We start from the raw sequence: 15,000 nt of genomic DNA on the forward strand, positions 1-15,000 counted from the left end.
AAGGAATGGGATGGCCAGGTCATTCTTAGTCATAACAGTGTTTTTAGTGCAGGAGTTGGAATTTTATTTTCCAAAAAATTCTTGCCAGATTCCTATAATGTAGAGGAAATAGTAAAAGGAAGATTATTAAAAGTTACAGCAAAATATGACAAGATTATTTTGGAATTGATTAATGTTTATGTGCCGGTTAATGCCTCTGAAAGAATGATTTTTTAAATACACTTGCTAATACAATTCAGCAATGTGAAGAGCATTATTTGATGCTTGGTGGAGATTTTAATTGTACTGCCAATGACATTGATAGAAATCATTTAGAGCCTCACAGTGCTTCAAGATGTCGATTGTTGCAAATTATTGAAACAAATGAACTTTGTGATGTCTGGAGAAACGTCTCGGGTTACGACTGTAACCCTTGTTCCCTGAGGAGGGAACGAGACACTGCGTCGTTGAAAACGACTCTTTGGGGACGCTCCCTAAGCGTGCGCCTCTGAAGTATGAATGAAACTAATCCAATCCTGATTGGTGTTGCGTCGTGACGTAACATGTGACGGCATAACCGGATGCATAAAAGTGTCGCCGGCGCACACACACATTAGCCTCGCGATGAAGCAAGCCGCTCCCAGGCGTTAAGGGGCGTGGCAAGACGACGCAGTGTCTCGTTCCCTCCTCAGGGAACAAGGGTTACAGTCGTAACCCGAGACGTTCCCTTTCGTAGGGAACTCGCACTGCGTCGTTGAAAACGACTCTTTGGGGAACGAATACCCACTAGGCCACGCACCGAAAAAGCCTGTCCTAGAGTGAAGTTGATCTCAGGCACTTAAGCTAGGACGAGAGCACTCGTGCGCCAGACGCACTAAGGAGGTGAAGACAATAAAACCTGATGAAAGTGTGCAGGGTAGCCCAACCGGCTGCCTCACAGATCTCCTGGAGGGGCACTCCCGAACGGAGGGCCCTAGAGGACGCCATGCCTCTGTTAAAATGAGCCCTTACGGCCAAAGGTGAAGGCAAATTGCGCACCTTGTGGGCCTACTTATGGTTTGTTTGGATGCCGGGAGCCCCTTATTAGGTGACCCAAAACACACTAACAGTAGGTCCGACCTCCTCGAAGAAGAGGACCCCTCAAGGTAAATACTCGGAACCCTGACTGGCAGAGCAAAGGAACCTCTCTTCTTCTGCCGACACATGAGGTGGAGGATGAAATGCTCGCAGGACCATGGACCTAGCCATGTTAGAATGCACTTAAGGCACATAGCCGGGTCTCGGGTGCAAGATGGCCTTAACTCTGCCGGGGGCAAAACCCCAAGCAAGCTGGCGTTAGTGCCAGGGCTTGGAGATCTCCCACTCTCTTAATAATTTTAAGAAACAGCTAAGAGAAAGGCTATCTTGAACGTGAGGTCCTAGGCGAAGCCGACTGGAGGGATTCGAAGGGAGCCAGGGATAGCCCTTCGAGAACCACCACCAGGTCCCAGGAAGGACCTGACCTCCATGTACCATGGAGAAATAGTATGACCCGTTGGTGCCTCCCCAAAGGCCCATCACTCAGTGGTGCATGGACCACCGAACTGGCAGCCACGTACACCTTAAGTGTGGACGGGGAGAGACCCGCAGAGAAACGATGTTGAAGAAACTCCAGAACTGAAGCCACTGGGCAGTTAACTGGATCTAACTCATGTTCTCTACTCCAAGTGGAAAAACCTACCACTTGAGGCCATATAATCTCATAGTAGACGGAGCCCTAGAGCAAAGTATGGTTTTGACCATCCCAGCTGATAGACCGGCATCTAGGTACTGGACCCCCTCAGGGGCCAGACCCACAATTTCTACAGCTCCGGGCGAGGGTGGAATATTGTGCCCTCCGCCTGAGACAACAGATCCCTCCTCAGAGGAATCTGCCACGGCGGAGCTATCAGAAGTGAAAATATGTCTGAAAACCATACTTGGGCCGGCCACAACGGGGCTATCAGAAGAAGACTGATGCCCTCCTGACGGACCCTCTCCAGGACTCCCGGGAGCAGAGCGATCGGGGGAAAAGCATACAGGCGAAGCCTCAGCCAAGCCTGTACCATGGCATCCAACCCCAGTGGGGCTGGATGAGTGAGGGAGAACCAAAGTGGACAGTGGGACGTCTCTCGAGACGCAAACAGATCCACTTCCATTGGTCCAACCTCTGCCATATCAACTTCACCACCTCTGGGTGAAGTCTCCATTCCCCGGGCCTCAGCCCCTGCCTCGACAGGATGTCTGCTCCCTGATTCTGAACCCTCGGGACATATATTGCTCTAATAGATAATAATTTCCCCTGGGACCATAGATTAATCTGATGCGCCAGTCTGGATAGAGGGCGCGATCTGAGTCCCCCTTGTCGGTTCAGATAAATTGATGTCTGGGAGGAAGCTCCTCGGAGCCCTGAACACAGCCAACATCTCTAGGCAAAATATATGCCAAACATGTTGATGGTTCTGCCACAGACCCCTGGCAAAGCGGCCATCCATGACCGCGCGCACGCCAGTGAAGGAGGCGCCTGTCGAAACGGTTTTCCGGCGACATGACGCTGCTAACACTGGCCCTTGGGACAGGAACCAAGGTTTCTTCCATATTAATTAGGGAAACGAAGGCATCGGCGCGTAACCCTGATTGTTCGGAACGGATTCCCCCTTGGGGAAATCCCCTTGGCTATCAGCCACCACTGAAGGAGCCTCATGTGTAGAAGGTCCAAAAGGTATTATGTTGGACACAGCTGCCATGAGGCCCAGCAGTCTTAGAAATTGCTTTACAGTGATGGCCTGGCCTAGCTTTATCCCGGATGCCATGGCCCAGATGGACTCGATACACGCGGAAGACATATGTGCCCACATTGTATCTGAGTTCCATACCACGCCCAGAAACGTAGTTTTCTGAGCTGGTACCAACACGCTTTTCTTCGTGTTGAGTCTCACCCCCAAGCTCGGGAATACGGCCAAGGACGACATCTCGATGCCGAACTGCCATTGCTCGAGACTGAGCCAGAATGGGCCAGTCGTCGATTCAATTAAGTGTGAGGATGTCCTGAAGCCTCAGTAGGACCAGAGCTGCATCCATACACTTGGAGCTTTTGTGAGGGGAGAGTGCTAGGCCAAACGGAAGAACCCGAATTTGGTACGCTTCGCCCCCGAAAGCGAACCTCAGGAACCTCCTGTATATTGGAAGGATGGAGCACGGAAGTATGCGTCTTTTAGACCTATCGTGATAAACCAGTCCTCGGACCTGATTTGATTCACGATGAGCATCTTGAACCTGAAGCTCCTCAGAGAACGATTTAAGTGACTCAGATCTAAAATCGGCAGGAACCCTCCATCCTTCTTTGGAACTATAAAGTACCGGCTGAGAAATCCGGACTCCCTGTCTGGAGGAGGAACCCATCATATGGCCTCTCTGACCAGTAAAGAGTATACTTTTTGTTCCATCACCCAATCCTGCTTATACGCAGGACCCATGCAGATATGTTGGGTAAGCGTTTGACACGCTTCAACAAAATCTATTACGGGAACCAGCCCCTTGAGGCTGGTTTCGGGTATTCTTTGAGCATTGTTCTCGACCCCCTGAAGCAGATGACCGGCAGGGATTAGTCGAGACCGATTTTGTAACCATAGTCAATGCCCTTTTTCAAGCTTTTTGGAGCGAACACAACAGTATGCGTTCGCTGGAAACTGATGTGGCCCGAAGCGTCTTGGACGGCGGGCAACCACATAGTTTTCCTGAGGGCTCCGCTGTGAGAACAACCTCAGTTGCTCTACAACGGGGGGGAGGGAAAGGGTCTAATTTTTATTTCAGGTAGAACCTCTTTCCTGAAGCCCTCTTGCCTGAAGGACGGCCCTCAGGTCATCCTTCTGATCAAAAGAGCGAGATAAATTTATCTGTTGCCAAACTCCAGAGGGAGGGGCTCTAGAGGAAGGAGTGGGGTTTATCCCATGACTTAGATAACTCATTATACAAGTCAGGAAAAATAAATAAATCAATAAAAATGGTAAGCTCCGGCGCTGATGTTGTGATTGTTGCTGCAGGAAGTGTTCACTTATTTCCTTTCTTAGTTATTTATTAAGCGCTTCCTGTCTAACATGTGGCCAGTTAATTTTCATCTGGCCACAGCACGGATCACAACACGCTATTAAGCCTCGATGTTGAAGATTTTTTATTTTAACATCGGGTGCTTGTCATGGGCAGAAGAAGCCGCATCGCGGGCTTAGAACCATTCGAATGAGAAAGTGCCGCAGCAGTCTCACTCTCATCAGCAAAATTCATATTTTATTATTTATATTATTTACGAACCCCACGATCCGAGTCGCGGACCTGAACAACGGAGAACGTGAGCTGGCGAGTCTAATTCACGTTCATCCGCCTCGATGCTGAACACACCCACTCCCTCAGAAGCAGATAGTTCAAACATCAGGTTCTCATCACGGGCAGAAGAAGCCGCAGCGCGGGCTTCTGCACCATGAACGGGAGCCCCAGAACCTTTAAATAGGGAATGAGAAAGTGCCGCAGCAGTCTCATTCTCATCTGCAAGATCCTATCGCGAACCCCGCGATCTAATTCGCCGCGCGCGAGCTGTGTGAATTTAACTCACGCTCACCCGCCTTAATGCTGAACACATCCACTCCCTCAGAAGTGTAGGCTATAGTTCAAACATCATGTTCTCATCACGGGCAGAAGAAGCCGCAGCGCGGGCTTCTGCACCATGAAAGGGAGCCACAGAACCTTCAAATAGGGAATGAGAATGTGCCGCAGCAGTCTCATTCTCATTTGCAAGATCCCCGTGAACCCCGCGATCTGAGTCGACGCGCCGCCTCAACGGACGCGGGACCCGAACCGCGGGGAACGCGAGCTGGTGAATTTAACTCACGCTCCTCCGGCCGCCTCGATGCTGAACACATCCACTCCCTCGGAAGCAGATAGTTCAAACATCGAGGTCTCGTCACGGGCAGAAGAAGCCGCAGCGCGGGCTTCTGCACCATGAACGAGAGCCTTAGAACCTTCAGATGAAGAATGAGAAAGTGCCGCAGCAGTCTCATCCTCGTCTGCAAGATCCCTTTGCGAACCCCGCGATCTGAGTCACCGCGCCGCCTCAACGGACGCGGGACCTGAACCACGGGGAACGCGAGCGCAGTACTGATAGGGAGTGTTTCACAGAGATCACAGACAGCCCCCTCGAGAGCTGCCCGTGAGTGTGTTACACTCCAAAACAATTCACACACAACTGATGCGTGTCCCCACTCGTAATATATTTTGGGCAGGGGTGCACACATCTAATGAATTGCTCACTCGCCATAATACAGTGACTGGATCAGACAGACAACACCAAATAAGACAGACAAAAACAGAGAGCGCTTGCTGAAGAGCGAAAGCTAATGTGTGTGTGCGCCGGCGACACTTTTATGCATCCGGTTATGCCGTCACATGTTACGTCACGACGCAACACCAATCAGGATTGGATTAGTTTCATTCATACTTCAGAGGCGCACGCTTAGGGAGCGTCCCCAAAGAGTCGTTTTCAACGACGCAGTGCGAGTTCCCTACGAAAGGGAACTTGCATGATAACACAAGACAATACACTTGGACACATGTAAGAGAAAATTACATTGCTTTGGCCAGGTTGGACAGATTTTATTGTTATAAGTTTCAGTCTCAATGCTATAAAAGTTGTCACATATGTCCAGTAGGTTTTTCAGATCATTCCATGGTGATTACATCTGTTTATATTAATTCTATAAAAATTAAAAGTGCTTATTGGCATTTTAATTGTGCATTTATTGAAGATTCTAATTTTAAGAAATGTCTTAGGTTTCTTTGGGAAAAATGGAGATTGCAAAAAGAAAATTTTAGTTCATTACAACAATGGTGGGATGCTGGAAAACTTGAAATTGAACAATTTTGTAATCAATATGCTTTCAATGTGACTAAGGACATTGCAAGATCTATAAAAAAACTAGAATTTGAAGTTCTGGAGCTTCAGAATATATGTGGGTCCATAGGCAATCAAGCTAACTTTAAAGCACTGAAAAGTAAAAAAACAATTTTGGCTGATCTACTTGGAGTTAGAGCACAGGGGGCGCTGGTGAGATCAAGGTTTCAGAATATATCTGAAATGGATGCCCCATCTAGATTCTTTTTTAGTTTGGAAAGAAAGAATGGCCAAAGTCGGTTAATGCACTGTTTAAGATCTGAGGATGGAAAAGAACTTGAGAAAACTGCTGATATACGCAGAAGAGCAACTAAGTTTTATGAAGAGCTCTATACCAGTGAGCATAAAGAAAATGATTTTATGGCACAACAGTTTTATAAAGATCTTCCTAGGGTGCATAAAAACGCTTTTGAGGAACTAGTGAAACCCTTGTCAAAGGAGGAAATATATGTCTCCTTACAAAGCTTAACAAATGGTAAGGCACCAGGAATTGATGGCTTGCCTGTTGATTTTTATAAGGCTTATTGGGAGTTTTTGGGAGAAGATTTGCTTGAAGTTTTGAATGAAAGCTTAAATGTAGGAAAACTGCCGCAGAGTTGTAGAAGGGCAGTTTTAACCATGCTCCCAAAAAAAGGTGACTTAAAGGAAATTAAAAATTGGAGACCAGTTGCTTTGTTGTGTGCTGATTATAAAATCTTTTCTAAGACTTTGGCTAACCGGCTAAAAGAAGTGATGGGAATGATAGTACACAGAGATCAGTCATATTGTATACCTGAAAGATCGATTGTGGATAACATCTCACTAATTAGAGATGTTTTGGAGGTTTCTAAGCTTTTTGGCCTAAAGTGCGGTCTGATTTCACTGGACCAGGAAAAAGCTTTTGACCGGGTGGAACATTTTTATTTATGGGATACTTTTAAAGCTTTTGGTTTTCCTTCTGGTTTTGTAGACATGGTAAAGGTCCTTTATAGCGACATTGAAAGCATATTGAAGATCAATGGTGGCTTGAGCGCTCCGTTTAAAGTAGGAAGAGGAATCAGACAAGGATGTTCAATGTCTGGTATGTTATATTCAATTGCTTTGGAACCTATGTTAAGTAAAATAAGGGCGAGTATTTGTGGTTTCAAATATGACAGCATGTTAACTGTAAAAATGTCAGCATACGCTGATGATGTAATAGTTTTAGTCAATGATCAACAAGACATTAACAGACTAACAGAAATTGTGAAAAATTTTGGTGTTATTTCCTCTTCAAAAGTAAATTGGTCAAAAAGTTCAGCTTTTTTAATGGGTGATTGGAAGGCTGAAAACCCAATTTTGCCTGGTGGAATGATATGGGCAAATAGAGGTTTTAAGTATTTGGGGGTATTTTTGGGTGATGAAGCCACTGTACAGAAGAATTGGGAAAATGTTTTAGAAAGAGTTCAAGGAAGATTGGGGAGGTGGAAGTGGCTTTTGAAAAGAATGTCATTTAGAGGGAGAATTCTTGTAATTAACAACCTAGTGGCATCAATGTTATGGCATCGCCTGGCAGTACTAGAACCCCCAGTGGGCTTGCTGGAGAAGATTCAGACCTCTCTTGTTAATTTCTTCTGGGACAAACTACATTGGCTTCCAAAGAGTGTTGTGTACCTTCCTGTAGAGGAGGGAGGACAAGGTTTAATACACCTTGCAAGCCGGAAAGCTGCTTTTAGACTACAGTTTGTTAAAAAGCTACTGTATCAAAAGCTGCCTTGGACAAATATAGCTTTTAAGCTACTAAGTGTGGTTGGGAAGTTTGGATTGAAGAGAGAACTATTTTGGACAAATTCTTCAAAAATGGGCTTAAAAGAAATATCAAGTTTTTATGAAAGTGTTCGGAAATCATGGAGTCTGATGAAAGTAAAAAGGTCCAATGATGGAAATTCTTTGCATTGGTTAATGTCAGAACCATTGATTAATGGATCCCGTTTTAATTTGTCATGTGAAATAGCACCATGGTTTGAACAAAGATTGAAGAATGAGAGGATCATAACAATGAAGGACTTGCTGAAAGTGACTGGATGGAATCTAAGTAATTCTGTTGCATTGACTCAAAGACTTGGAATGCGGTCCGAAAGAATAGTTGGACAGATGTTGAAAAAATGTTGTGATTCATTATCTGAAAAAGAATGGACGCTTCTCTATGACTTTTCATCGTCAAAAAGCGAGTCAAATGCTGAGGACTTGTTTCCAGCAATGATGATTTCTCCAGATTTGCCAGATACTGATAATAATTGTCCTTTAACAATGTCAAAAGAGTGGACTGACCGAAATATTATGTTTATTGGTGGAAAGAGTTTTTATAAAATGTGTGTAAAAGTGTTGAACAAAGAACAGTTGATGCATCGTTCTGATAATCCTTGGCGATGCCATTTAAGTGTGGATTCTAGTTTTAAGCCAATGTGGAGTACGTTATACAAGCCACCATTGACAAAGTTTACTGGAGATTTGCAATGGAGAATTTTGCATGGCATTATTGCCGTTAATGCTTTTATTTCTATTCTTAATCCGCTTGTAAAAGAAAGTTGTGCTTTTTGTGAACAGAGAGAAACCATATTTCATTGTTTTGCATATTGTGATAGGCTGAAGCCTCTGTTTAAACTGTTGGAATTGATTTTTAATGATTTTGGTGAAATATTTAATATAAATGTGTTTATTTATGGTTTTAAGGACTCAAAAACAAAGAGAAAAATGGGGCGTTTGCTCAATTTTATTATTGGTCAAGCAAAAATGTCTATTTATCTCAGTAGAAAACAGAAAATTGAACATGGAAATGAATGTAACATAGAGATTGTGTTTAAAGGGCTTGTAAAAGCAAGAATTAAGCATGATTTTTCTTTTTATCTACATATGAAAAATTTAATGGATTTTGAGAAGATCTGGACGTATGGAGATGTACTTTGTAAAGTTGAAAACAATGCTTTACTATTTTTTGATGAATTGAGATGAAATAATGTGTGAAAACCACCTGTGAATGATTACTGTATAGTAAAGTTTTTTCTAAAAATCAATCTCTCTCTCTCTCTCACACACTCTCTCTCTCTCTCTCTCTCACACACTCTCTCTCTCTCTCTCTCTCTCACACACTCTCTCTCTCTCTCTCTCTCTCTCTCTCACACACACTCTCTCTCTCTCTCTCTCTTCACTGTTTGTTGGAATGTTTTCAGTTTTCTACTACCTCATGAGAAATGAATGAATGCAGAGACACTTGATCTGCCAGTGTGTGTCTGTAAATATAATCAAACACTATTGCTATTTTTGCCGTTGCCGTATTTTTGGGTTTAATCACGTTAAATAAGAAACACATGCAATAGTTCACAGTCCAGCAGGATATTTTCATTTCAGTTAATGTCAAAAAAAAATTTCTGGCTTTAGTTTCAGTTTTAGTTAACTATAAAAACCCTGGTTCAAAGTATCATGAGACCAGTGTTGTGTATCGAACCGAATCGTGACATGAGTGTGTTGTTAAAAATACGAGGCACACACACACACTCTTAAGTGTAATTACATCCTATAATGCTCAGCGCTCTGTGTGCATGATGGATTATGGCATGACACCATTATTTAGCTGAAAAATGATTAATGGTGTATGAGCTCCATAAACACTGGAACTGAGAGACAAGCTCACCGAGAGCGTCTCTGACCCTCACACACACCTCTGAAATGAACACACACCAGCACGGCAACGTGAAATATGGGCCGCATTAAAGACTTATTGTTCTCCATATGACAGGAGGAGCAGAATTCATTCAGCATTCGTCCAAGAGCGATAAACTCTTCATTATAACTCCAGACGTCTGTATAAAAGCACTGGCACTAATGGAAAAGCTCAGAAACACACAGTCCTGAGCGGCGCGACCGACGTCTGACATGAGAAAAACACAATCAATCACTCGTAAAACATCTACTATTACATAAAATATTTGCAATTTAAATGTTGCTGGCAAAGAAATAACTATTGCATCACTTCTGAAGAGCCGTCAATGCTGAAAGATGCTAGATGAACTAGATGCTAACTAGTCAAACTCTTCAGTGACATATTTTATTTCAGCTTTATTTAGATTAACAGCTATTTTTTTAATAGTTTTACTTTACGTGAATAACCCTGCGCTTGAAACAACCTAATAAATTCATTAAACATCTCACCTATCCTGACTTTAATGGGTAATTTATTATTTTATTTTTTTGAATTCTTCTTAAATTTTGTCTTAGGAACAATCTTAGAAAAAAATTCAAAATAAGTATTTTTGGGAATAAAAAATATTCGTAAATAAGAAAAAATAAAATTGTTTTAAAGTGCCTCTATGCTATTTAAAGGTTCCTGGTTGTGTTTTGGTTTCTCCTTCAACAGGTTTACAAGCATCTAAGATCAAAAAACACTTTCATTTTCTCATAATAATCACTGCAGCATCATCTCTTTTCTCTCAGTCTCTGACACGCTTCGTTCGGAGATTCAGTCTCTCTAAGCTCCGCCTCTCTGAGAGCTGCTCTGCTCTGATTGGTCAGAAAGCAAACGCTCATTATCATATCTGAATCTCAGCTCTTGACACCGTATCAATCTCAGAAAACTGCGTCTTTTTGACATGAACAACACGAACCAAACTCTTCCAGTCTCAGATACACTACAGTGTTTGAGGGCGGGGCTAAGAGACGCTGTTGAGCCAATCAAGACCAGAGGCGGTGATTATGCAAATTAGTTACAAACCTATGTAGCTTCAGCAGGAAGTGAGAAAGTTTGATCTTTGAAACGTTCCAGATCTTTTATATTCACATTCAGACATATTACACACTAGGTAAAAAAAAAGTTTTGTGAATCAGATTCAGGATTAATAAAGGCTCTGTAACCCCTGATGCTTTTTTTGTTTTGTTCTAACGGCAGCAATTATGAAAGCGCTTAACTAACGAGCGTATGTGGACTCAAAGCTGCTGTCCTCGCTAACAAGTCCCTCTAATGAGATCATTAATTACGTCCTCCAGCAGAAAAAATCTGCTGCCTCAACATGTCGAGAACAACACAGAGCCGGCACGTGGGGTGTGAGAGCAGATCACGGGTCAGCGTGAGACGCGAGTGTGTGTGTGGATGCCGGATGCTCTTAAACAACACCATCTGTACGCGAGAACGAACGAGACTGCACTGTAAAAAATAGCAAGAGCTGCCGGAAATAATCAATTACCAGGTTTAGTGTGAAACAAAATGCGGCTTTTTTTCCACATGTTCATCTTTCTTTAGTGTGTAGTGTTGTGTTTGAGCATGAAAAAAATATTTTACAGTTATTCTCTATATCAGTGTTTCTGAACTCATGAAACGCCTCCATTGTAGTCTTGAGTTTCTTCCGGGAACAAACACGTCACAATATTCCTCATTATAATAATTAATACGCAATAAATGGGCGGGGCCTGGTTGAGTTAGTCAGTAGTGTGTTAAAACCAAGCGGCAACCTTCCAGTCGTTCTCTTGAATCCAACACTGAAGTGACTTAAACTGCAGTTCATCGACTGGCCACTAGAGAGTCAATCCCATAGACCTGCATGTTAAAAAGCTCAACTTTACAGCAGAATAAAACATGTTTACAGTCTGGTGCATAAAGTGGTTTTGGTCTATATAGCTAATTTTGCCCTTCATGACGACTGTGAGGGGGGTGAATGTTTTTATAACTCATCCGTTTAAATTATACGAAGCCTTAAAGTTCTGCATAATTAAGGGCGTGGCCACTTGAGTGACAGGTGGATTGCCGTTTGTCTGCTGTCTGTTAGCGTCACGTCACCTCAGCTAATCCGCCTCGCTGCACATTATCGTTTATCCGGGAGTGACGCTGCCAAGATGGCGACGGCCGGCTCCGCCCACTTCAGGCTTCAAAAACGCTCTTCAGAAACACTACGGCTGACGTCACACACACTACGAACATATTTTTTTACAGTCTATGGTTGAAACTGGCGGTTATGGTAAGGGGCGTGACATTTCCCAAACACACTCGAAGCGCTCGACCAATCACAACACACTGCTCCAGCCGACCAATCAGAGCACAGTGTGCTTTTTAAAAGGAGGGGCTTCATAGAGATAGGAAGTAAACACGGGTGTGTTTCCCGAAAGCATCGTTACCCAAATATGGTCGCAAATTCCGTCGTTATCAGACAAATTTGCGACAATACGGTTTCGGGAAAAAGTCGTGACTCGCTAGTTGATTTCTTCACTGATGCAGCGTACTATGGTAATGAAGTGTTATACGAGAAACACAACCCAGAGCGATACTGGCAGACTGGGAAGAGAGGAGCCGCAACAGTGACAGTGAAAAAGGCGTAAATACAAGCAAAATAAGGCCTAACACCCAAAAACGACCACTTTAGCATATAGCAGCGCACTAGCCGAGCTACAGCGCGTGAGACGACGGCGGTTTCTGTTTCTCCAGTGTGTGTGTGTATTTAACTGGTGCTCTGTTTGAATGACACACAATATAAACAATCATGGTTTGCCTAATTGGTAATTAATCAGGATCCCTGATTAGAGGTGATCAATTACAGGCGTCTAAAGAAACACAGTTAGCGGCGCACTCTCTCTGAACTAAACCGAGTTACATGATGAGGAAAACTGACTCAGAACTAAACTAGGGAGATGGTGGTCTAGTGGATTAAACCACTGAACTGGTATATCAAAGGTTGCTGGTTCCATCCCAGTAGCCACCACCAGTGTGTCCTTGAGCAAGACACTTTACTCCATGTTGCTCCAGGGGGATTGTCCCTGCATTAAATGCACTGTAAGTCGCTTTGAATAAAAGCGTCTGCCAAATGCATAAATGTAAACTATTTGGTTTTTGGTGCTCAATAAAATATATGCATCAAATGGTGCTAACGTGACTCTGAAGACCGTCTGACTGTGTTCACACTCTTGCGCTGCCGTCCATGATGTGTGTTTATCTCTGCCTCCGAATCTGCTTACTTTCTGCCGTCACCATTATTTCTGCTGAAAACACAAACACACAATATCAGGCACAGTGTATCACACACACACACACACACACACACACACACACACACACACACACACACACACACACGTTATTACAGTAGTTTGGCTCTGGGGAATGACAGAAATACTGTTGTGTGTGTGTGTGAAAGGGAGAGAACTGGATTTATTCTCTGCACGTGGAACTGAGGGAAAGAGAAATGAGCCGCCGGGCACAGAGACACAGACCGTGAAACACCCGACATTTGATACATCATTTAATTTCATTTGGGTTTAGAAATGTTGGGTAATTCATCTACGTGTACATACAGCTGCAGCGCGAGTCCTGCGAGTGGAAGTGGAGAATAAATCATGCAGACAAATACAGAACGAGACGAGACACGACTGAGAATCTGAACACGAGGAGGCAGAACATCTCGAGATATCAGAGAGAAAAGACAGAAAATATGAGATTATGGCCAATAAAATGCAGGAAATATGAGATTATGGTCAATACAATGCAGAAACTATGAGAATACAGTAAATAAATGGCATAAAATGTGAGAATATAGTGAATAAATTGAAGAAAATATGAGAATAAAGCAAATAAAGTGAAAAATATATAAGAATACAGCAAATAAATGGAATAAAATATGAGAATATAGTGAATAAATAGAAGAAAATATGAGAATAAAGCAAATAAAGTGAAAAATATGAGAATACAGCAAATAAAGAGCAGAAAATATGAGAATAAAGCAAATAAATGGCATAAAATATGAGAATAGAGTGAATAAATTGAAGAAAATATGAGAATAAAGTAAATAAAGAGCAGAAAATATGAGAATAAAGCAAATAAAGAGCAGGAAATATGAGAATAAAGCAAATAAAGAGCAGAAAATATGAGAATAAAGCAAATAAAGAGCAGGAAATATGAGAATAAAGCAAATAAAGAGCAGAAAATATGAGAATACAGCAAATAAATGGCATAAAGAATGAGAATAGAGTGAATAAATTGAAGAAAATATGAGAATAAAGCAAATAAAGTGAAAAATATATGAGAATACAGCAAATAAATTGAAGAAAATATGAGAATACAGCAAATAAAGAGCAGACAATATGAGAATAAAGCAAATAAAGAGCAGACAATATGAGAATAAAGCAAATAAAGTGAAAAAATATGAGAATAAAATGCAGAAAATAAAGTTAGACAGTAAATAAAGTGCAGAAAATATAACAATAAAGTAAATAAATTACAGACAATATGAGAATACAGCAAATAAAACGTAGTCGATATATCAGTGTGTGTAATGTAGTGTGTATTACGCATGCAGTGTGTGTGAGTCCCAGTGATAAGAATGTGACTGTAAAATAATAAAGCAGAAAGGATGAAGGAGGGAGTTTATATTATCACCGCAGTGTGTGTGTGTGTGTGTGTGTGTGTGTGTGTGTGTGTGTGTTCACTGCTGAAGGACTCTTGAGCTTCAGCTTGGCATTGTGTGTGTGTGTGTGTGTCTCATAACTTCACTGACCTTCAGTCCATTAACACTCATCTCTGTCTGATAAGACCCTGCTCCGCTATCTGGACTATTCTACCCGAGAGTGTGTGTAGGAGTGTGTGTTTGAGGAAGTGTGAGGTGATACAGAGGACGGGCTTTAAATGGAAACACAGAGAGAAAGACAAGTGTCTCACACACACACACACACACACACACACACACACACACACACACACACACACACACACACACACACACACACACACACACACACACATATTAGACATGCATTGTTAGTTTAAGTGTCTTCTGATCACCAATTCTGCGTTTATTTGATAAAAAATACAGTAAAAATTGTGAAATATTATTATAATTTAAAATAATTTTTTATGTGAATATATCATAAAATTTAATTTATTCCTGTGATCAAAGCTGAATGTTCAGCATCATTACGCCAGTCTTCAGTGTCACATGATCCTTCAGAAATCACTATAATATGAGGATCTGATGCTCGAGACACATTTATGATTATTATCAATGTTGAAAAGTTTCATATTTAAAAAAACAACAACATATTTTTGTGGAAACTGATGCAATTTTATTTCT

At 42.3% G+C, this 15,000-nt stretch overlaps 1 long non-coding RNA gene across 1 annotated transcript in view; it reads right to left on the reverse strand.

The window, feature by feature from the left end:
• The window catches only part of LOC307004619, a 73,537-nt gene that overhangs the window by 15,323 nt on the left and 43,214 nt on the right, over positions 1-15,000 (reverse strand). The window contains exon 8 of the long non-coding RNA XR_013799081.1: positions 12,807-12,916. This is a non-coding gene — a long non-coding RNA (uncharacterized lncRNA). The remainder of the gene's footprint in view (positions 1-12,806; positions 12,917-15,000) is intronic.

Source organism: Phoxinus phoxinus (genome assembly GCF_949152265.1).
Source record: "Phoxinus phoxinus genome assembly, chromosome: 9".
In the NCBI taxonomy this organism is placed as follows: Eukaryota; Metazoa; Chordata; class Actinopteri; order Cypriniformes; family Leuciscidae; genus Phoxinus; species Phoxinus phoxinus.